General features: G+C 45.3%; 1 pseudogene; it reads right to left on the reverse strand.

The window, feature by feature from the left end:
• Positions 1-16,169: 16,169 nt before the first annotated feature.
• LOC147023808 (uncharacterized) lies at positions 16,170-17,179 on the reverse strand (annotated as a pseudogene).
• Between the last annotated feature and the right edge of the window lie 7,629 nt (positions 17,180-24,808).

Consider the following 24,808-nt stretch of genomic DNA (forward strand, 5'->3'; position numbering starts at 1 on the left):
CCTGAAAGCCTATAAAAATACACCACTCAAAAGAAGTCATGGCGAGGGTTTACAATCTCTGATTGCTTTTTCTCTTGCTTAATTTTGCAAATGATTCTTCACCATTGAGATCTGGGGCCAAAAACGATAAATTGCATGATATTTCAAAAAGTTGTCGATGGGTTGTGACAAATCATGGTGGACGAGTTGGTTCGGTGACAAGAACAATCCGATTCGATTTTAGTTCAGGTACGGATCCAGATCCGACCTATCGGTGGGATACAAACCATAAAGTGTTCAGCCTGGCTGAGGGATGCACTCTTATTGAGTGCCATTCTAGTTTTGACTGTAAAACCTACCGGAATAATTAATGAAGAGAGAAGCCTGATGCTTTTGAATGTGACAAAGCAAACAAGTCACTTTAGCGCACACACCAGACTTGGAGAGAATTATATAAGTAGGCGTTCTTGGCCAATTTGTTTGCATCACATGTGTGCAATGTACCATGTACATGGTATAGAAACAGACACTAACATGGTGACAGATGGGGAGAATGATGTCAGAGACAGTAAGTGCGGAAGGTGGTTTTTGACCACAGGGGACCATACTTATGTGCAATGCCTCGATTGCCTTTGTCGATCATGGACGTGTTGTTGCTATGAGTAAATCCCATTTCTTTTTTACAGGCGAGACCCACAAGGTATAAAATGTACTCCTGGTATTATGTTCTTTTTACCATTTTCAGATGCACTGTTCCGACAACAATTCCAAGTATATCATGAAGGTAAATTGATTTAATTAAAGTAATTGAAAAATGAAGAACATGAGATCTGTTTGAGGACTGAGTCGTGTGAAGAATCTTTATCCTTCTGCAGTTAAAGTGAATCGTTCATGAAAAGGTTAAAATCGTATGCCGTCATACATCCAAAGTCGATGGTGCTGATGGGGTAAGACCTAAGGATGACCTTTCTTTAGTTGCTGTTTAAGTCACAAAAAACATTTGTTACAATATCTTGCAGCTGGGTTTGAATTTGGTCGAACACGCTCTACTTGCCAGGAGGGCAGCTTGTTTCCCAGCTGGTGACTTGTCAGGCATCATAACCACATTGGCATCCTCTAAAGATAGCTATAATTGCCTTTGCTATCATTGTAAGTGATTGAACTTCATCATCATTATTAAAGCACCCAATTTCAGCTTGATTTCCAAAAACAAGAGCCAAAAAGAAAAAGAATGTGCTCGTTGGATCGTTAATGCTTTTGGCAAGGGAAACGTACGGGAAACCATTTAGGTTGAATTCTAAAAGAGTCCATTACCTTCTACCAGTGGAGGAGGAGGAGAGTGTAAGAGAGGTAAAGGAAAGGGGCAGGGTGTAGGGTTAGCTAATGTGGTGACAAAATTATCAAAACTGCCAAAAAATTCATTGGGTGCAGTAACAAAATGTGAGCACATCCAATTTTTATTTCCTGGAAGGTGTGAAATCCCTGGACATGTTTTGCCTTTTTACAACTTTTTGTTCAAGCCTTCCTCGTGACCTGAGTCTGTAATAGTGTAATTCTGATACCTTTGCCTTGTTACCCTAGAGTCTTGTTTATGTCTTCCCGACTCTTTATAACCCACCTTATTTTCTTGTCTTGGTTTTCCATTAGCCCTAAACTCGATATTTAAAAACAAGTTAACATCTACCTCCTCAGCATGAAGTAAATGCTGCAATCGATGTCTCTCGAGTTCTGTATCGTCTCGTGAATTCCAAGCTCTTCTCAGTTAAACCAGCAAACAGTTTACTCATTGTGCCTTTTAAAATTCATATTCTATCAAGAGCTACACTGTCTCTGGTCTGGTGGTGAATGTCATAAGGCTTGTACAAACAGGAAACACACATAATGGAGTCAACCATTGATCGGCCCGAGCCAAAGAGGAAATTTTTAATTTGGCATTCTACTGTTTGCTGATCACAAATGTGACTCCGAGATAATCATGTGACTGGGAAAAGTTTAAAAAACAACAAAACATGTGACTAATCTACTGATGTGGACCTGCGACCAGGGTTGTGGATCCGCTGTTTGGAGAGGTTCTGGGCTGAAAGGATCGAAACCTCGAGGAAGAACGTTACCCAGCTGATGATCCTTGTGGTCGGGAAACCATTCAATTGCTTGCATGTTAAGGTTGTGACTTTTGGGAAGCGAACTATGTTTTGAAGGTTTACAATTTAAATGAAGTTGAATATAGGATGTTGTGAAATTAATATCATTTACAGCAATTCTTTAAATTACACTGAACAACAAAAATATTTTACTGGAGAAGTGTAAGGTGATTTAGACTAATTTGGGTACGCTGATTTCAAAAATCATAACCGTTTTGCTGTATCACGTCAGGATTTTCAGTAACAGAAATATTCCCATTGCCTAGAAGTCAGGATTTCAATGAAATTTACAAAAATTCATTTATTCATTTATTTCATCATGAATGCTTCAAAATTATAGAAATTACAGAAAAACTCCACTAGAATGTAATTAAAAATGCTTTAGGCATTTGGCTTTGCGTTTGTGCTGCTCTGTGTCAGTTTCACGATGCAGGAACCAGCAGAAATCGCCCATCATGTTCGGGTTGTGCCGCCCTTGGTAACGCGTCTCCATGAGTGAAATCTCTTGGTGGAATCGCTCGCCGTGCTCGTCCGAGACTGCTCCCAAGTTGTCAGGGAAGAAGTTCAGGTGCTGGTGTAGGAAATGGATTTTCAGGGACATCCTGGAGCCAAGTTTCCTGAAGGACTCCAGCAGCTGCTGCACTATTTCTTCATAGTTGTCCACGCGCTCGTTCCCCAAGAAGTTGTCCATCACAGCTTTGAAGCTCCTGCACGCTGCCAGCTCTTTGGGGTTTAGAGTTGTCGGAAAAGTTTCGTCCTTCATAATCTGTCGGATTTGTGGTCCAACAAAGACACCAGCCTTGATCTTGGCCTCCGACAAGGTGTTGCCAAACTTTTCCTTGAGGTATAAAAACCCACGCCCATTCAGATCCATTGCCCGCACAAAACTTTTCATCAAGCCGAGCTTTATGTGGAGTGGTGGAAGGAAAACCTTGGCTGGGTCGACAAGGGCGGCATGCTTCACATTGTGTCGACCAGGTACATGCTCTTTTCGCTCTTCCCAATCTTTCTTCGTCCAGTGATTCTTGTCGTCTCTGCTATCCCAGAGACAAAGGAAGCACATGTATTTCGTGTAGCCTGACTGCAGCCCTAACAACAGCGCCACCACTTTCAAGTCTCCGCAGATGTGCCAGTTGAAGTCATTGTACTTGATGGAATCAAGCAGCTGCCGCATAGTCTCATAGGTCTCTGTCATGCCGAACGCGTGAGCCAGTGGGACTGATGGTTTCTCGTTGCCATTGTGGAGCAAAACAGCCTTCAAGCTGTTCTTCCCCGAGTCGATGAAGAGGCGCCAGTCTGCAGGATCGTGATTACACCCAAGTTCTTTCAACAGACCGTTGATGTCACTGCAGAATGTCATTGTGTCTTCCATCTCAAAGAACTCAGCCATGTCTCTGTGACGTGCTCTGAACAAGGATATCTTGGTGTTAGGTTCAAGTAGATTCCACTGCTGCAGCCTTGATCCAAGCAGCTCTGCCTTCGCCTTTGACAGCGAGAGATCTCTTACAAGATCATTTAAGTCTCCCTGGTTCAGAAGGTGTGATTCTTGAGTGTCGGGTTCAAAAGGTTCATCATCACCATCCTCTTCACCACTGCTTACAGCTATGTTCTGATCAGCTGGAGGTGTTGGAACGGGGTTCTCGTCATCATGAGGCACAGGTTTACGAGCAGAGACGCAGTCAGCGTACTTGATGTGACCTTTATTCTTCTTGTTGAAGCCGGCGATGCTTGTGCAGCAGAAATAACAATCATCATGATGATTCTGCGGCTCACGCCATATCATGGGCACCGCAAATGGCATGCTCGCGCGCTTGCCCACCAACCACTGAGTCAAGGTTGTGTGACAGCTTGTGCAGCAGATGTGTGGTGCCCAGCTCTGTTCTTGGTCCCCCACCTTACACCCGAAGTAGTGAAAGTAGGCGGCCTTCATTTTCACTGCTGTAGATATACTTCGCTGTTGATCTTTTTTGGTATACCGACCACAGACATAACAGAAGTTGTCAGGATGATTGGTACAGGAACGCCTACTCATCTTTATCTGAAAGAAAGAAATATAACACAAGTTAACAACAATTGTACGAAATAGACATGTTAAAGACATATGTAAATTTCATTGAAATCCTGACTTCTAGGCAATGGGAATATTTCTGTTCCTGAAAATCCTGACGTGATACAGCAAAACGGTTATGATTTTTTGAAATCAGCGTACCCAAATTAGTCTTAATCACTTTACACATCTCCAGTAAAAAAATTTTTTTGAAATTTGTTGTTCAGTGTTATATTATATTTAAGGAATAGCCAATACCGATGCACAAAATTGTCAGATGTACGATGTGCTCACGCACGTTGTTGGTTGTTCTCTCCATATGTGGGTTTTAGAAAGTGGAACAGAGCCATCCCAGGTCTCAAAGTATCCACCTTCGTGTGTGCCTGTGAAAATCTAATACACTCGTTCTAACCATTCACTGAATGACTCTCACTCACTAACTGACATATTAATGTTTGGGACCTTCCAGGTGACGTAGAAAGCTGAAATTTTGCGTGCCAGCGAACATCGAAGCCGGAACACCAGGAAAAAATCACAGAACCGTTTGAATGCATCTGTAAATGAAAATAAAAATAAATGAAAAAACATGCAGGTGAGCGACCTGAGATTTGGGAAGCATGGTAATTTTGTGAGCCACCGGACATCGAAGCCGATACACTGGCCAAATCACAGTACCATCGGAAAGTGTCTGTAAATGAAAATATAAATAAATGAAAACAAATAAAAAAAAAACAAGACAAATGCAGGTGAGCGACCCAAGGAAATGGAGAACCACGCTTCGTTATTGCTTACAATTCTTAAGCATACCCCACTACAGTAAAAAATATGTATATATCTATATCTATATCTTTTCCTACATGTATATGTATATATATATATATATATATATATATATATATATATATATATATATATATATCTATATCTTTTCCTACATGTATATGTATATATCTATATCTATATCTTTTCCTACATGTATATGTATATATCTATATCTATATCTTTTCCTACATGTATATGTATATATCTATATCTATATCTTTTCCTACATGTATATGTATATATATATATATATATATATATATATATATATGTATATATATATATATATATATATATATATATATATATATATATATATATATATATATATATATATATATATATGCAAAGTGTTTGTTTGTTTGTGACCCCACTCCTCTGAGCTCCCAAGGTTAGTAACCACAAAACTTTATAGGATCGCATTGTTTCCCATGGCGTACCTAATTCGGGATTTAACATCTATTTCTCACAATTCATAAATTATAAGCACCTGAGCTGCCACCTGTCACCATCTCCATGAAGGGGAGATCCAGATATACAATGCTTCATAAAAAGCCCATTTTCTTTCGGATTTCAACCCGGACACTGATCTATTTGGTGAGGTGGTGACCACCGATCATTAAATATGGTATGAAATGTGAAAAATAACTGTCAATGAAGATGTTACCATGATCGGTTAGATCAGGGAAGAAGGAGTCACATGACCTCTCAAATGCGCTAATCATTCAAAAACTGAACATATGAGGTCCGTCTAAAAATTAACGGGACTGACTTCACAGAAATTTATTCCAAAAAATAGATTGAAATCACAGCTTGTCCCCTTCAAATTAGTTTCCCTCCAGTCTCACACACTTGTCCATCCTCTCCTTCCACACTCTGATGCACCCCCTGAAGGCTTCTTCTGGAATCCTCCGGAGCTTCGTCATCACGGCCCTTTTGATGGCCTCCACATCAGGAGAACGGGTCCCATTGATCACCCCCTTGAGCTTGGGGAAGAGGAAAAAAATCACAAGGGGCCAAGTCTGGCGAATACAGGGGTTGCTCCAGAGTTGGCACGTTCCTCTCTGCCAGAAACTGTCGGATGCTCAGGGCACTGTGAGCAGGGGTCTTGTCATGGTGGAGCACCCAGGCGTTGTTCTCCCAAAGATCCCTCCTCTTGTCCCGGACTGATCTCATGAGGCGCCGGAGGATCTCCTTGTACACGTATTGATTCACTGTTTGACCATGTGGTAGAAACTCGAAGTGGACGATGCCCTTGATGTCAAAAAACGCAATGAGCATCACCTTGACCTTCGACTTCGACATCCTTGCTTTCTTTGGTCTTCGTGATGCCGGACTTTTCCACTAACGACTCTGCCATTTGGTCTCGGGATCGTATTCGAATATCCACGATTCATCTCCAGTAATGACTCTCCCGAGCAGGTCTGTCTCGTCCTCGAGGCGCTCGATAATGTTTTGACAAACAGTGACTCTTTGCTGTTTCTGGCCCTCGGACAACAGCTTATGGACCATCTTTCCGCACACCTTGCGCATTTCGAGATTTTCAGCGATGATGCTCCAGAAAGTGTCCTTGTTGATGGAAAGTTCCTCAGAAATCATCCGTACCGTGAGTCGATGATCTGCATGCACCATCTGCTTCACACGCTCGATGTTGTCCGCCGTTCTGCTCGTTGAAGGTCTTCCAGACCGTGGATCATCTTCAACCTCCTCCCGTCCCTCTTTGAACCTCTTGTGCCATTCAATGCACATGTACGTGACATTGTTTCTTCTCTGCAGATTTGCTGCAGCATTGCAAAGGATTCGGAAGGTGTTTTGCCAAGCTTGGTAAGAAACTTCAGATTGGCTCTCTGCCCACGACTCATAGCGTGACGACTCAGACTAGACAACGTGTAAAGCACGACCTGTAAAAATCACACAATGAGTGCAGTCAACCAGCACCAATCATATATATATATATATATATATATATATATATATATATATATATATATATATATATATATATATATGTTGTGAAAGACTGTGACGCAACCCGTTCATTCAAGTTGTCAGTGGAGCACACAGCAGGCTCAGTCCCGTTACTTTTTAGACGGACCTCGTAGAACAAACACAACCTACACATTGATTTAAAGGTAGTTTTACTGCTCATCTCACAACATAACTCTCAAGAGTGAAAGAAGAGTTTGTAGAAAAAAAAGTTGCCATCACATCTGACATCACTAAATATACACCTCCAAATATACATGCATCGTATAGTTTAAAAGAACCAAGTTAACATCGTGATTTGATTTTTGATCAGAGATGCTTGATTAATTCCATCGTTGATGTGTCACCTCAAATGAGCAATTTTTTTGATTGTATTATTGATAGAAACAGGAATTCAGTGTAAAAATTCAGTGATGACATATCGTATTGGGTGGAGCCGATAACTTTGGCAATTGTTAATTGTTTTGATTTTCAAATGGTTTCTGGTCGCTAACACAGAGATATTCAATCACAAGTGAGATATATTTAATGTCTTACAATATTATAAATATCTCCGACCTCTTAACGATGTCTTATATTCAGGACCATTCAGAAATTATGCACCTAACGCGTGGGAGTTGGGATTTGGAGTGGGGTTGGGGTGGGTGTATGTCCAAACGTGATGGAGTTTTACAGGGGTTGGGGGTGTTTCCAGAGCCGTTACATATCAACCTTTTTCACAACATATTAAGGACCTTTCGGACATTTCTGGGTGAGCTTTTTGGAACCTTGAATGAGGTTCTGATAGAGCTTTTCTCTATTTTCCATGGCTTTGCCAAGAAATCTAACTCATTGTAAGCTGGACGATTGAAGAAAAGAGTGAGGAAAAACCTCTCTGAGAAGAGGAGGAAGACAAAGAATAGGGAGGAAGAAGAGGCTGCAACAGGAAAATAGGTTGTCCATCTCTGCATATAAAAGTGAAATGTTTACCCTCGCCAAAGTTTGTTTGTCTGTCCATTTGTTTGGTTGTCCGCACAGAACTTTTGTGTTTTTTTTATGCAATCACTTGTCGGATTGAGACAAATTTTTCAACGTTGGTGCTACTACTCATGTAGATTGTTTTTATGATAATTATGACGTCATAGGTGATGTGGTGTAGCAGCCATATTGGGAAAATGGGAAAAAGTTGGGCCTCTGTATCTTTGAAACCACACCAAGGAAAAAATTGAAACTTGGCACATAGCAAGTACTCATTACGGGGAATAAGTGACTTTTTATGACACCATAGGTACCCTCGTTATGATGTCACAATTGCATATCGTCACCCTCATAACAAAAGTGCCTCAGTCATTTTTTTCAGTTTTTGAGATTTTCTGCCTAAATCACTTATTGTGTCAATTGCCACACGTGTCAAAATGCCTCAGTCATTGGTACAATTTCTAAGTCTAAGTCATAATGAAGTCATAATGAAAATGCCTAAGTCATAATGAAGAATTGCTGCAGTTTTTTGTTTTTCTCAAAATTTGAAAAAATGACAGGCACTTTTGTTATGAGGGTAACGATATGTAGAACACCACATCCAATCAGTATGAACATTTTTGAGGGTCATCTCGGGATGAAATGGTCCACAGAAAATAGATTAATGACATCATTGGTCACGTGATTCAGCAGCCATATTGTTTAAAAAAAAAAAACCTTCAAAAATCTTCTTATCTGAAGTGGCTGAACAGATCGAAGCAAAACTTTACACCTATGATCGCCTGTCCATTAGGAAGAAGAAGTTCACACATAGGATGTCATTGGTCACATGGTTTGGTAGCCATATTGGATTTACCCTAAAACCTACAAAAATCTTCTTCTCCAGAACGGCTGGACAAATCGAGGGGAAACTTCACACAAGTGTTCCCCAAGTCATGGTTGTCCAAGTTTGTTTAGGAATAATTGATAGGTCGCATGGCTTGGCAGCCATATTGGATTGAAAAAAATAATAATGATGTTTTATCTGGAACCGTTTAATCAATCGATGTGGAACTTCACATTTATGATCACGTAGAGATGGGGAATACATGTTTTAAATTTCAACTTGATCAGACACATGGTTTGGCAGCCATATTGGATTTACCCTCAAACCTATAAAAAAATATATATACACCACTCAAAAGAAGTCCTGGTGAGGGTTTACAATCTCTGATTGTTCTTTTTCTTGTTTTTTGTTTGTCACCTTACTACTTTGAGCACCCAAAATTTAATTCGCGCCAAAGCTTTCTGCAGTCATATTTTTAACCACGATATACTTAAATAGGCAGTTTAAAGAGTCATGAGGAGGTCATTTGGCCTATTATTGCCATGTTGCACTCTGGAGTTAATTTATTTACAAACATGAGGTAATTTATTTCCTGCAGTTTCACTCATTTGCACCCTGTATGGCCTGTGTACCCCATTGGACCCTTTATACCCCTTTGACCCTTTATTTCCCATTTAGACCCTGTTAAGTCAGTTAAGACCATTTAGACCCTTTTGAGATGTATAGACCTTCTTCAACCATTTCAACACTTTTAAGGCCCTTTGGACAATTTCAGACCATTTGGACACTTTAGACCCCTTTTTGCTCTTTTGCCCTTAGACCCCTTTACACATTTCGACCCATTTAAGACCCCGAGACCCTTTCAACACTTTAGACCCCTTTATGACCCTTAAAACACTTTAGACCGCTTTCACATAAGCAAAGGTAGGTTAGAAGTGCCCTGTAAGCAGAATCGATTCACTGCGCGCGCGCACACACACACACACACACACACACACACACACACACACACACACACACACACACACACACACACACACACACACACACACACACACACACACACCGCAAGTGCAAAAGGTGTCATAAGCATTCATACATAATTTTGAATGTCCCATATTTGACAGAAATGTCAAACCCCAACTGGATCTACCCCTGGAACCGGTCGCTCCACCCGTCTCTCCACTTGTCTCATCTCCTCATTTCTATCTGTCGTCTTCATCTTTGGAAATGAATATCTCATTTATTTCTGTTGAATAACTTGTGAAAACACGATTCGCCAACATTCGTACCATGAATGATATCTGTGTTTATTGAAAAAAACCCAACATAGGCAGTCTCTTTGGCGGAGAGAATAGCCACAAGTCATTAGATATAAACAACAATCTGAACAATCACACCTAATTTTGGAATACCTTGCCTCCCCGAATATCTAGCCATTCATTACTTTGGTGTGAAAGGTAATACTTTATTCCAAGAGCATCTCCAATAAATAAATAAAAAAAACACCCGTTATTGTGCAAACATTGTCTTGAAACCTCAACTCCAATCAGTCACAATTCGCTTGATGATAATATAGATTTTTTTTGAGACTCTCAGCTTCTCTGTATTACAATCACATGGAACTCCTGACAAGTGTGCAGCCGCTGGGTATAGCTGAGATAAAAGGAAAGGTGGAATTGACAATTAATTAGTCACGCAGACAAAATTGACAATTAATTTGCCAAACTCATTTTCTTTTGCACCTTCAAGGAGCAGCAGTCAACGGTGTAAGGTTTTCACCGACGGGGAGAGTGGGGGAGACGGGATGCAATGGAGAGGAAACGGGGAAGGCCGTTTTCACAAGGTGGGTGACGGGTCATGGTTAGTGGCTAATAAGGCGACAGGGAAAGCTGGTGCCCCAGCAGCTTGCCACTTCACAAATTAATTTGGGTTCTCCAGCCACTGCTGGCTGACTCACGAAAGCCAAACATATATGCTTTTGCTCAGCGGCAATTATCCACTACGTTTTCTGATGTGTCTTTGCCTCCGCCACCGAAGGTGAACAGAGGTTAGGTTTTCACCCCTCTCTGTCTCTGTCTGTCTGCGAGCAGGATATCTCAAAAAGTTGTCGACGGATTTTGACAAAACTTGGTGGATGAGTTGGGTAAGTGACAAGAGCAAGCCGATTAGACATTGGTGTGTGACAAGGACTGATGGATGCAGATGCGGCCTATCGGTTGGATACAAAATGTAAACTGTTCAGCCTGGCAGAGGAATACGCTCTACCGAGTGCTGATCTTGTTACTTCTGCCACCGAAGGTGAATGGGGGTTGTGACTTCATCCCGGTTTGGCTGTTTGTCTCTCTGTTTGTCTGTCTGTCTGCCTGTCTGTCTGTGAACGGGATATATCAAAAAAATTGTGGACAGATTCCGACGAAATTTGGTGGACAGTTTGGTTGCATGACAAGGAAGAAATGTTTACATTTTCGTGAAGATCCAGATTCGGATCCGTATATGACAATTTTAAAAGTGATTCTTCACCATTGAGAGATGAGGCCAAAAACGAGATATATTATGATGTTTCAAAAAAATTGTGGATGAGTTATGACAAAACTTGATGGATGTGTTGGGTAGATGACAAGAACAAGCTGATTGAATTTTGTTTCAAGTTCGAATCCAAATCCGGCCTATCAGTGGGATATAAAATGTAAACTAATTAATGTGGCAAAGGTATGCACTCTTATTACCTATCTATTGCTGTACTCTCACCACTGCCTGTCCTCACCTCTGCCTCACCACTGCCTACCCTCACGACACCCTCAGCACTGCCTGCCCTTGCTTTTCCCTCAACATTGCCTGGCCTCGCTACTCTGCACCACTGACTCCCTCACTACCCTCTCACCACTGCCTACCCTCACGACACCCTCAGCACTGCCTGCCCTTGCTTTTCCCTCAACATTGCCTGGCCTCGCTACTCTGCACCACTGACTCCCCTCACTATCCTCTCACCACTGACTCCCTCACTACCCTCTCACCACTGCCTTCCCTCGCTACCCTCTCACCACTGCCTTCCCTCGCTATCCTCTCACCACTGCCTTCCCTCGCTACCCTCTCACCACTGACTCCCCTCACTATCCTCTCACCACTGACTCCCTCACTACCCTCTCACCACTGCCTTCCCTCGCTACCCTCTCACCACTGCCTTCCCTCGCTATCCTCTCACCACTGCCTTCCCTCGCTACCCTCTCACCACTGCCTTCCCTCGCTACCCTCTCACCACTGCCTTCCCTCGCTACCCTCTCACCACTGCCTACCCTCACGACACCCTCAGCACTGCCTGTCCTTGCTTTTCCCTCAACATTGCCTGGCCTCGCTACTCTGCACCACTGACTCCCCTCACTATCCTCTCACCACTGACTCCCTCACTACCCTCTCACCACTGCCTTCCCTCGCTACCCTCTCACCACTGCCTTCCCTCGCTATCCTCTCACCACTTCCGACCCTCTCTACCCTCTCACCACTGACTCCCCTCACTATCCTCTCACCACTGACTCCCTCACTACCCTCTCACCACTGCCTTCCCTCGCTACCCTCTCACCACTGCCTTCCCTCGCTATCCTCTCACCACTGCCTTCCCTCGCTACCCTCTCACCACTGCCTTCCCTCGCTACCCTCTCACCACTGCCTTCCCTCGCTACCCTCTCACCACTGCCTACCCTCACGACACCCTCAGCACTGCCTGCCCTTGCTTTTCCCTCAACATTGCCTGGCCTCGCTACTCTGCACCACTGACTCCCCTCACTATCTTCTCACCACTGACTCCCTCACTATCCTCTCACCACTGCCTTCCCTCGCTACCCTCTCACCACTGCCTTCCCAAGCTATCCTCTCACCACTGCCTTCCCTCGCTACACTCTCACCACTGCCTTCCTTTGCTACCCTATCACCACTGCCTTCCCTCACTACCCTCTCACCACTGCCTTCCCTCGCTACCCTCTCACCACTGCCTTCCCTCGCTACCCTCTCACCACTGCCTTCCCTCGCTATCCTCTCACCACTGCCTTCCCTCACTACCCTCTCACCACTGCCTTCCCAAGCTATCCTCTCACCCCTGCCTTCCCAAGCTATCCTCTCACCACTGCCTTCCCTCGCTATCCTCTCACCACTACCTTCCCTCGCTATCCTCTCACCACTGCCTTCCCTCGCTACCCTCTCACCACTGCCTTCCCTCGCTACCCTCTCACCACTGCCTTCCCTCGCTACCCTCTCACCACTGCCTTCCCTCGCTAGCCTCTCACCCCTGCCTTCCCAAGCTATCCTCTCACCCCTGCCTTCCCTTGCTACCCTCTCACCACTGCCTTCCCAAGCTATCCTCTCACCACTGCCTTCCCTCGCTACCTTCTCACCACTGCCTGCCCTTGCTAATCCCTCACCACTGCTTGCCCTTGCTACCCTCTCACCACTGCCTTCCCTCGCCAACCCCTCACCACTGCCTTCCCTCGCCACCCCCTCACCACTGCCTGCCCTTGCTAACCTCTCACCATTGCCTGCCCTTGCTAACCCCTCACCACTGCCTGCCCTCGCTACCCTCTCACCACTGCCTTCACACGTGACCCTCTCACCACTGCTTGCCCTCGCTAACCCCTCACCACTGCCTGCCTGAGCTAACCCATCACCACTGCTTGCCCTCGCTACCCTCTCACCACTGTCTTCCCTCGCTAACCCCTCACCACTGCCTTCCCACACAACCCTCTCACCACTGCCTGCCCTCGCTACCCTCTCACCAGTGCCTTCCCACATGACCCTCTCACCACTGCCTGCCCTCGCTACCCTCTCACCACTGCCTTCCCACATGACCCTCTCCCCACTGCCTTCCCACGTGACCCTCTCACCACTGCCAGCCCTCGCTACCCTCTCACCACTGCCTTCCCACGTGACCCTCTCACCACTGCCTTCCCTCACTAACCTCTCACCACTGCCTGCCCTTTCTACCCTCTCACCACTGCCTGCCCTTGCTAACCCCTCACCACTGCTTGCCCTTGCTACCCTCTCACCACTGCCTGCCCTTGCTAACCCCTCACCACTGCTTGCCCTTGCTACCCTCTCACCACTGCCTTCCCTCGCTAACTCCTCACCACTGCCTCCCCTCGCTAATCTCTCACCACTTCCTTCCCTCGCTACCTTCTCACCACTGCCTGCCCTTGCTAACCCCTCACCACTGCCTGCCCTCGCTACCCTCTCACCACTGCCTTCCCTCACTAACCTCTCACCACTGCTTGCCCTTGCGAACCCCTCACCACTGCTTGCCCTCTCGAACCCCTCACCACTGCTTGCCCTCGCTAACCCCTCACCACTGCCTGCCCTCGCTTTTCTCTCACCACTGCCTTCCCACACGACCCTCTCACCACTGCCTGCCCTCGCTAACCTCTCACCACTGCCTTACCTCGCTACCTTCTCACCACTGCCTTCTCTTGCTAACCTCTCACCACTGTTTGCCCTCGCTAACCCCTCACCACTGCCTGTCCTCGCTACCCTCTCACCACTGCCTTCCCACGCAACCCTCTCACCACTACCTTCCCACGCTACCCTCTCACCACTGCCTTCCCTTGCTATCCTCTCCTACTGCCTGCCCTCGCTAGCCCTCGTAAGGTATTCAAAAGTTGAACAAATTGAAAGGGGGTACCAAAGAAGCCCCTTGCCTGGGGTGTGTTTGGATCTATAGTCCAGGCAATCTAGCCCATTTAACCATTAAAAATGGAAAAAAATTGCAACAGAATTTTTTGGGGCACAGAGGTCTTCTATGAAGTGTCTTGAATAACATACTAAAAGTCCTAAGAAATTACTGCTGCGGAAATCGGTTAAATATGCAAAAATCCAAGATGGCCACCATAAATCAATAATGTCTCATATCTCCACCATCAGAAGAGATATTTGAATGATTTAAAATGCTATTATACGGTTATTGGACATAATGAATCATTTAGAATAGTTTATGATTCGATTGGATGCAATACTCGTTGAACAAATCCAATATGGCCTCCAAAAATCCATTTCTTATCATATATTTGCACTGTTATATGACAAATTGTATTGAATGAAATTGTGTACTAATATAATGAAGGCAGGTAAGTGTTTTTAAGTTTATTCACTACATCATGCTTTAGTAACACACTCATCAACATCAATTCTACACATCACATGAAGAATATAGCAGAAATGTGACATACCATGATACAATTGTCAATACAGTGATTGATCATTGTAGTTGATACACCGTTTAGACTGGGTCCAACTCAACCATCGTCATCATATGCATTTGACAAGTCTGGTAACTGTGAGTTGGTACAGCTCACACCACGGCATTCTCCACACACATTTGTGCAAGGCAAGCCATATTTTCGGCATGTGCACCTCCGGGTGGTACAGTCCTTCTTACAGCTACAACAGATGACATCCAGTAGTTCTGATGGAGCGGCTGGTTGGTCGGTCTGTATTGGCAGATATCTTCCGTCGACAACGTTCCATCCAAAATCCTCTGGTCTCATATTGATGCAGGCATCTTTCCATTCCATAACCTGATAGTATACACGAAGGCTGTGGTACTTAGACGAGCCAGACGTTGGTGGTCGACTTTGGGGTTCCACGGCGGCGGTGCCTTTTGAAACCTTTTCACAGAACCGCGGTATCGTAAGCTGTCTAGTCCTTCGTCTTCGGCAGCACCATACATTGACACCAATGCCTTCTCTCTTGCTGCGATGATCGCCTCCTTCGCTTGATCAGGTTGACTGAACACTTTGGCCTGATTGTAGAACACAGGGTCATTCTCGATTTTCTTGACTGCCACGCCCTTCCCTAAACCAAACAGGCGAGAGGGAGTATCACAGCCTGCAATTGCGTGGACAAAGAGGAGATGATCACACAGTTTAAGACCGAGCAACTCCCTGGATTGTTTTATGCACCAGACTCTCTTCCTTTTGGTGGATTGTTTAGGCTCTGGTGCCATGAACAACTCGTGTGCGTCCATTTTGACATGGTGCAGTGGTAGAATCAGCAGGTCTGTGTCATCCCCGATCAGTACAGTGTCTTTTGTTTGGGCAGAGGCAACTGCTGTTTGGACAATTAACACGTCGGCGTCGTGCGTTGCCTGCTCTATGCTACAGCCAGCTCTCTCCAACTTGTCACTCAGATAATGGATGAATCGCTGCTTGTTTGCCTTGTTGTTCAGGAAATCTTTCTTTGATTGAATCATCATGTCACCATTGAAGTGTACTGTCACACCAGCACAAGCCCCTGTTCGTCTCAGTTGTGTGGCATCTTTTGTTGCGGGCTCATCTTTGTACCCATCAAAGACAACGACGGCAGCTCCATACTTATGTGTGACGTACGCAACGTACATTTGACACACACTGTCAAATGTAGATCCTCTTGGCTATGGTATGCAATGAAGTAGAGCACCACCATCGAGCACATACTGGACATTTTCACTGGGATCTCGTTGCTCTCCCTTTATTGACTTCCAGAGCACATCGGCCAGTGTTGCCTTATTTGCCTGCAGGGGGAGTGCAGCTGATTCAAACAGTGCAGGTGGATGAGTGCAGAGCTCATACTTGAATAAGGATGACACATCTTCTGAACGCTGTCCTACAGTTACCAACCTCTGAAATATCAAGTGTGGATCCACCGTTACAGATTCTCCTTTGACCTTCACTGTTGATTTTGATCCAAGTGTCGTGGCCTGGTCAGCTTTCTTGAAGACATGATCTTCTACAGAGACCCCGACTATAGAGTCTACAATATCTTCCCCAATTTCCCTTGATCGGTCAACGTTGACTCTTTTTTGGGCCGTCATGCCGTTGGCGATGTTGAATAGTGATGGATTTTCAACGAATGGATCCCTCTGTGCCAGATAGCTGATAAGATTCAGGGTGTCATTGACATCTCTAGCTTGTCTAGCCTTTGACATATCCTTGTGTTGGTCACTGGTCTCGTATGACACACCAGTGAACTTCTGCATGGCATCATTCATGTTGGCACATGCGGCATGGACATGACCCACAGTAGGCGCTGAGTTTCGGTCATGCCCTTTCCTCGTGTCAGGCCTCCATGCGTTTTTACGCTCCTCATTAGCACCTGCTCTATGATGAGGTCTGTGAACAGTCCTCCCCAGTATCTGTCACTACGCCTCACTCCATGATACCCTTCCTCGAATTTCTGATGTACATCGGGGTGTTTTTCGGGCAGCATGGTCATCGTTTGCAGATATACATATGCGGACTTCGTATATAATCTGTGTCCAGCTGCTGCAAAGTAGGGTAGCATTTCACATACTGACTTAAGATGCAATCTCCAGTTTCCTGTTCGCTCTGCTTTGAGAAACCTTCGCAGGATATCCACCATCTCCAGATACTGTAACCATAGGGTTGCTGTGCGCCCAGTCATCGTTTCCTTCTTCCCATTCACTTTACTTTGGATTCGCACTCACGCTTCTGATGAACACACCTCTTCCACAGAGAATGTACATGACATTGCTCGGTCATACAGTTCCGCAGCTGCAGTCAAGTCAGTCGTGATGATGTCTGTATCTAAATCGTATGTCTCTTCATCATCATCTGACAGTTCCGGATTTTGTAGAACACCTACAGCCTCGGAGTCATCAACTTCCTGCTTAGTTGGGACTGGAACGTTGTATGTATCGGCCACAAGAATGGTATTGAGTGCAGCATCTACCAGCAGGTGACCACGGACTGCCCTTGACACAGCTTTGCCAGTCAACATGTGGCTAACAGTGTTGCTAGCATATGCAATCTCGAGGAGTTCCTGAAGTCCTGAATCGGCCATCAGGTGTCCGATGCTGCCTAAGAAGCACATCTGCATTTGGAACCCACCAAGCCTCAGAACCATACACTTCAGATCACTGTCATCGGGCTGAGATCGGATAATAATCATCGCTTTCCAATATAAGGGCTGGTCAAATGTCAGGACTGGAGTGACTCCATATCGCTTCGCCTGAGCTGTTACGAAATGCAGTGTAGAGTAGATACATGATGTATCGCCCGGATCAAGATCAATCATTGGCAAGAACATCACTGAGGCCTTTCCTGGGTGTTGACCATGATGCAACATCTGCATCATACCAGCCCATGCTGGTCTTGGAGAATGAAGTCGTAGTGAGCTCTTCCATAGGACATCTAGCTGTGCTGTTGGATCTTCTGCCTCCAACAATACAAGGGGTAGATATGTAAGAGGTGGTAATGCTGGAGGGATCTTGAAGTACCGAATGTTTATGCGACCAACAGCAGCAATGTCTGCAGCGGTCACATTTGCTTTGGGAATATGCTTATTGGCTCGTGTTCCTGGCGTGACTGCAGCAATTATACCCATTCCATGGAAGGTACCTGTACCATCAACAGTGGCTAGATTGTGATCCACATTGTCAGCAATATATTGCATAGTGTGTTCTGGCGTGAACCCAGGAATGACAATACCATGGTAACTGCTGCATTCCGTTCGTACCTCTGTACCTCCGTGTATGAGCATGAGAAGCCATGCCCATGAAGTGTGTCTATCAAGAAGCGTGACGCAAAATGGTGGTGCATTTGCACCCCTAGGCCTATCTGTAGAGGCGCTAGTATGGCTCTTGGCCGTATTGCTTGCATGATACACTGACCAATCGAAGCAAGCTTCACGTCAATGTTCTGTCCAGCAAACATTGTCCTCAACAGTACTTGTTGTGACTTCGGAATATAGTTCAGATCACGTTCTTCATTTTCCACATCTTCTATTTCTGGGTAGAAATCATGTGAGGTCTCCATAGATTTGACGTCACTCTCAATGAGTTTTGCAGCAGTTTCAACGATGCTATGTTTCTCGTCTTCAGCATTTTCAGCTTTACATTGCTTATGAAATGCATGCACGATGGAACTTGCAGTGTCACGCAATGTCACAACACAGTCTTTTGCACCACGTGCTGTCATTAGAACTCTGTCACCAAAATGTTCCTTTATTTTAATTTTCATGTGTTTGGCACTGTACGTATCCTGCCCTGTGTCCACGAGATCCTCAGTCATTTTCGTAACAAGTTCACTGATGGCAGCTTGTCCCTCGTCATTGTCTTCTAGGAATTGTGCGACTTCCAGGAATGCTGCTGCTCGCTTGGTCTCAGGTCTTCCACGTTTGAACCTTTTTGTGTCTGCAGATAATCTATTGGGAATATTCTTCCCCGTCCTGAAATTGACACTACACTGCTGGTGATATATTGCGTCTGCCGCATACAGATCGTTCACAAATGCTATTCTGCCATACACCGCATCAGACCACTTGTCTTTCCTAGAACTACAAGCTTGAAGCACACTGGCTTGTAACTCGTATGTTCTAACTTGAAACACATCAATGTCTCTCCGTTTCTTGTCATTTTTCGCAGATTGTCCACAAAATAGGCAATGTTCTTGAATATTGAATGCCGGTTGCAATGAACGGAGATCAGATCAATTTTCTGATTGATGCTGACGAGATGCTATGTCATGTTCAATGTTATCTGGTTTGCAATATGTACGGCGACATTCAACATGTACTACTTCCCCTGGTACAGTTTTCAAATCATTACCATGCTGTAGACTTGCACGATTCACCCCTTCACTGCCCTTCGTTCGTAGAACAACGGTCGGCTTTCCATCGCCGGTTGATTCTTCACATATGCAACACGTCTGTCTCGTTACTGACGACATCTCACTTCTTCAGCCTGCCTGAAATAAGACATTAAACATACATTGAAGGAAATAGATACCACCAGGTAATGTTATGATTCATATTTCAGTAATAAATACCCAAAATATCGCAAACTGATGATTAGTGAAGATTAGCACTCAAATATATAATGAGATATGGATTTTTAGTGGCCATATTGGATTTTTTTTCCATGACTTTTGCATCCAATCGAATCGTAACCTATTCTAAATGATTCCACATATCCAATAACCCTATAATAGCATTTTAAATCATTCAAATATATCTTTTCTGATGGTGGAGATATGAGACATTATTGATTTATGGCGGCCATCTTGGATTTTTGCATATTTAACCGATTTCTGCAGCAGTAATTTCTTAGGACTTTTAGTATGTTATTCAGGACACTTCATAGAAGACCTCTGTGCCCCAAAAAAATTCTGTTGCATTTTTTTTCCATTTCAAAAGTTAGTTTGCCTGGACTACCAGGGCTGGCCCTGCATATGCAACTACTATATGTACAATGTAATACCTGGAGAGGATGGAGACTTGCGGGTGGTTTTGCCAGAAAATGGTTCGGATTACTGTGGTGTCTGTCAAGTATTACCTTTTATGGGAAAGGTAGGAAGCTTTGCTTTCCTTTAAGTCATGACTGAGGATTTAATGGGGCAAAAGTATGAAGATTCATGATGTAACACAACTCAGTTGATCCTGTAGTTGGAGGTATACACTATACCCTCCTTGAGCAGATATTGAGTAGAAAGTGGGATGCAAGTGTATTGATCGAGGAAATGGAGGAAAGATTTCAGTTGAATGAGGCAGAGTGGTTCCATGTGGGGAAAAGGTTTGGGGTGGATCCAACATGGTTGATTGGGGGGAGGGGGGAGGCTGCGGTAAAGTAAAGAAGGAAATGATTGAGGTGCAAAGAAGGAGGAGTAGAGGTGGTTTTAGAAAGCACTTGGTGAAGAGCAGCGGGTGGGCTGGACATGGTAAGGTGAGATTGAGGCTCGGACACTGGTCTACCCTACTCCCCCAATGATATTTCATTTTGATTGCAATGTACAATGTGATCTCCCCAACAAACTTGAGGACAAACCTTGAGGTGTTTGAGGCAGTAAGCTCATTCAAAGCACTCAGAACATTCAAAACCACTGCATATGTATACAATGGCCCATCCATTCGAAGCTAACTGCCATTCCTGTCCATGTACCCCTTTATCCCCAATGCTTATAGGTACGTACCTATATAATTCCAGTTCAAACATGTGCTGTTTCTGCTCCCACTACTTTACCAGGGAGATAATTCTATGCATAACCAACTCTCTCAGATCTAGCTGAAAGACCCTTACCTTATGACCGTCTTCACTCCCTCAACCTCCTGAAATCCAATGAGTTTTACCTGGAGCTGCCTGGAATTATGCTGTCTGATAAGCCCCGGTATCTCTGACCAACCCCAGATTCTACTCGTGTCACCCTCACCAAGACTGCCCTTCACGTTATGTCTTTATTTTCACTATTCTTACCTCTCTCCAACACCTTACGTTCCCTGACGTTAAACTACATCTGTCGATCATTTTCTCATTCTACGAAAGTATCGAGACTTTCCTTGAATCTGATCACCTCCCTATCTGCTGTCTCCCTACCTTACCTCCAAGCTTTCTGTCATCTGCAAATTTAGAAAGCCGACTCGAAACCCCACGATCCGACTTGTTGATGAAAATTGACAATCATAATAAATGTCAGCGTGCAGTCAGTCGGTTAGTCAGTGTGTGTCTCCTCCATAACTCCAAAACCATGAAACCAAGCAGCCTAAAACTTTGCATGCATACCAAGGGAACTCCAAGGAAGTGCATGAGTGAAAATTGCGTGTTTGGGTTCATTAATACACCCCTTTTAAAGATAATTAACGGCTTAATTTAATTATATCCTTCATCAGACGCATCCTCGGTCACCTCGCTCTCCCTCACTGGGGTCTGAATTCGCCATTTTGTTCCGCCTGCTCAATAATACCTTGAGTTGGAACAGGCCACAATGGTTCATCAACGATAAAGCACTCAAAATGTTTGTTTTTTTTTCACTTTCCTCACTCATATCATCGAAAGCCTCATATACATAGCTATGAATCGCTGTATATATCACTTTTGTAAGTGCAGTATTGTAGTTTTCAAATTAGGAGCTTGAAGCAAATGATATGATGCGATTTTCGATGATCTACTCTCACGGACCAATTGAAGTATATAATCGAAATAGAATTTGATTTTGGAGGATCGGATCACGTGGATTAAATAACTCGAAATCTGGAGTAAAATGTGAAAATGTTAAGAAATCAGCGATGTTTCGTTTTTTGCGGGTATGTGCCATTACCAATCAGCTTGCTATCGCTTGACAAGCCAGTCGTTCCTTATCAACCATTTCATTGGACTGTTTGCTCGAGTGCTTAAGCCACTTGCCGAGCAACCTACAGTCGATAGCGGTGCAAATAGTCTCCTGATCTGGATTGACGGTCGGCAATTGCTACAAGGTAGAGGTACGAATACAGCACACGTATTGGTGGATTTGGATCTGTAAATGGACCCTCCGTGGGTGTGTGCATGCCTGCATGCTTGGTTACAGGCGCCGTGGTGGCAAAGTTTCATCCCATATCTTATGGTGACGACAGTTTTAACTTTTAACCTCAGCAGCGTACGAGTGATCATGTTTTCCTTTGTCCTCGTGACATGTTTCATGTCAGGTCAGGTTCGATCTGTGACCTGCTACAGGTACCATGTAAACCTGTACTAACCTGTTCCATGGTCGGGTTGTCGGCGACTAAACCGTCTCCCCCACCAGGTTTTCTGGTGAGGAGGGTGTTTGGATATGGACACCCAGCAGGATTAAAAACAAAACCTGTCAAAGGGCGGAGGAGCTCCTTGTGAGCCAACGGCCATCCATATCTAGTGCCCAACTGTGTCTGCGGACATCCTCCTGCAGTTGGGTTACTTCTTATTAGGAGGTTGGTGGCAGGATTTGCACTCCAGCCACCGTAAAACGCTTCATTTCGCAAAACGCAAAAACGCAAAAACGCAAAAAATCTGAAAACCCACTCCGTGGGAGTACCTCCTGTGCAGCTTCCCTTCGCAGGGCAGCTCACCGGATGACGGGATTGGGGCAAAGCCTTCGGGACCCCCAATCTTTGATAGGAGGGAAACCACGGGGTAACATCCCTGGGTCAGATTGCGGGAGAGTGTGTCGGAGTGGTGCTGAGGTGTCGTCCACCAGACGGCGGTCTCCTTGGGTTAACCTGAGGCGGTCCCTTCGGGTGGGTGCCTGGAATGTCCTATCCCTAAGAGAGGATGATCACCTGTCTCTGTTATCATCTGAGCTCAAGCGTTTGGACATCGGGATTGCAGCTCTCTCTGAGGTTCGGAGACCGGATTGCGGCGAGATAATGGTGGGTGGTTACACCTACTATTGGTCTGGTCGCTCTGATGGTTACCATACCCAAGGAGTTGCTGTAGCTGTGTCCAATAAGCTGACCCCAATGATAATTGAGGTAACACCGGTCAACGAGCGTATTATGAGATTAAGGATTCGTCACTCCTTAGGTGTCATTTCCCTGGTCTCTATTTATGCTCCGACTGAGGCGAGTGATCTTACCGTGAAGGATGCATTCTACGCCACACTCGAGTCTGTGGTTGATCAGTGCCCCAGACGAGATACACTTCTAGTCTTGGGGGATTTCAATGCATCGACTGGAACTGATAGGGATGGTTATGAGGTGTGTGTTGGTCCCCATGGGTCAGGAACTATGAACCAGAATAGCACTAAGTTCCTTGACTTTGCAAGAAGTCATGGACTTAGGGTGGCTGGTTCATGGTTTCAGCGCCCGCAAGCTCATCGCTGGACTTGGTATTCCAACGCTGGCGGTGTGGCAAAGGAGATTGACCATGTCCTCATTGACGGTCGTTGGAGGATGATCCAGAACTGCAGGGTCTACCGGAGTGCTCAGTTCCTCAATACTGACCACAGGCTTGTTGTAGCAACTCTAAAGCTGCACCTTAAATCCTGGAGAATGGTACCATCCCAGCCTAGGCTGGATGTTGCCAAGCTCAGGGATGAGAGAGTAGCTGAGGAGTTTGCGAACAGGCTGAGTGGACACTTGGGGGTCTGGGTGCTTTGGGGGGTCCTGAAGAGTTGTGGAGCACCTTCAAGACCACCGTCCTTGATGTTGCCAGTGGATGCCTTGGAGTTCACCGCAGGGCAAAGAAGAATTTTGTCTCTCAAGGGACACTGGATACCATTGACCAGAGTCGCAGGGCCAGGCTGAATGGCAGAGCTGAGCTGTTCAGGGAGCTGAGGCGTAAAACTGTACGTGCACTGAGGGTGGACAAGGAGGCCTATGTGCGAGGAATCTGTGAGGGGGTAGAGCATCACCTGTGGACAGGTGATTCTCGTCCCGCTTACAGGGGAATTCGCGCATTACGTTCATCCAAGCCCATCCCTCGGAGCACTGCAGTTCGAGCAGAGAGTGGTAGGCTCTTGACAGAGGAGTCTGAAGTGAAGGCCCGCTGGGCCGGTTACTTTGAGCGGTTGTACCAGGCTGATCCCCCAGCTGTCGAGTTGGACGTCAACGGTGTTACAATCCCTGTTGCTGACCCTCGAATCAACTGTGGTCCACCATCGCTTGTGGAAACACGGGCTGCGGTGAACCAGTTGAAACGGGGCAAAGCTCCAGGGATCTGTGGCATCCATGCCGAACTTCTCAAGGCTGGTGGAAATGCTGCACTCGCGTCGTTGCATGCAGTTTTGTGCTCTGCCTGGAACACAGGCATCATCCCAACTGACTGGAAGAGGGGCCTTGTTGTCCCTCTCTGGAAAGGGAAGGGTGATCGCCAAGACTGCAACAACTACCGAGGGGTGACGCTGCTCTCAGTGCCGGGCAAGGTCTTTGCTCGGATAATTCTTGATAGGGTTCGCCACCATCTGCTTGAGCACCAGCGTCCAGAGCAGTCAGGCTTTACACCAAAGAGGTCAACGATTGACCGTATCCTTGCACTTCGTGTCCTCACCGAACGCAGACGAGAGTTTCGGCAGGGGCTGCTTGCAGCCTATGTTGATCTCTGTAAAGCGTTCGATTCAGTGAATCGGGATGTCCTCTGGAGGATTCTTGGTCTTCGTGGGGTGCCACCAAAACTGATCGATCTGATGTCTGAACTCTACTCTGGTACTGAGAGTGCTGTGAAGTGTGGTGGTACCATCTCTGACTTATTTCCAGTTGTTACTGGAGTTCGTCAGGGATGTGTACTTGCCCCCACACTTTTCAGCACTTGTATGGACTGGATTTTTGGGAGGATGTCGGAGAGATCAA

The sequence above is a fragment of the Eptatretus burgeri genome, chromosome 7 (genome assembly GCF_056783735.1).
Source record: "Eptatretus burgeri isolate ZD-2024b chromosome 7, Ebu_testis_v1, whole genome shotgun sequence".
Lineage (NCBI taxonomy): Eukaryota > Metazoa > Chordata > Myxini > Myxiniformes > Myxinidae > Eptatretus > Eptatretus burgeri.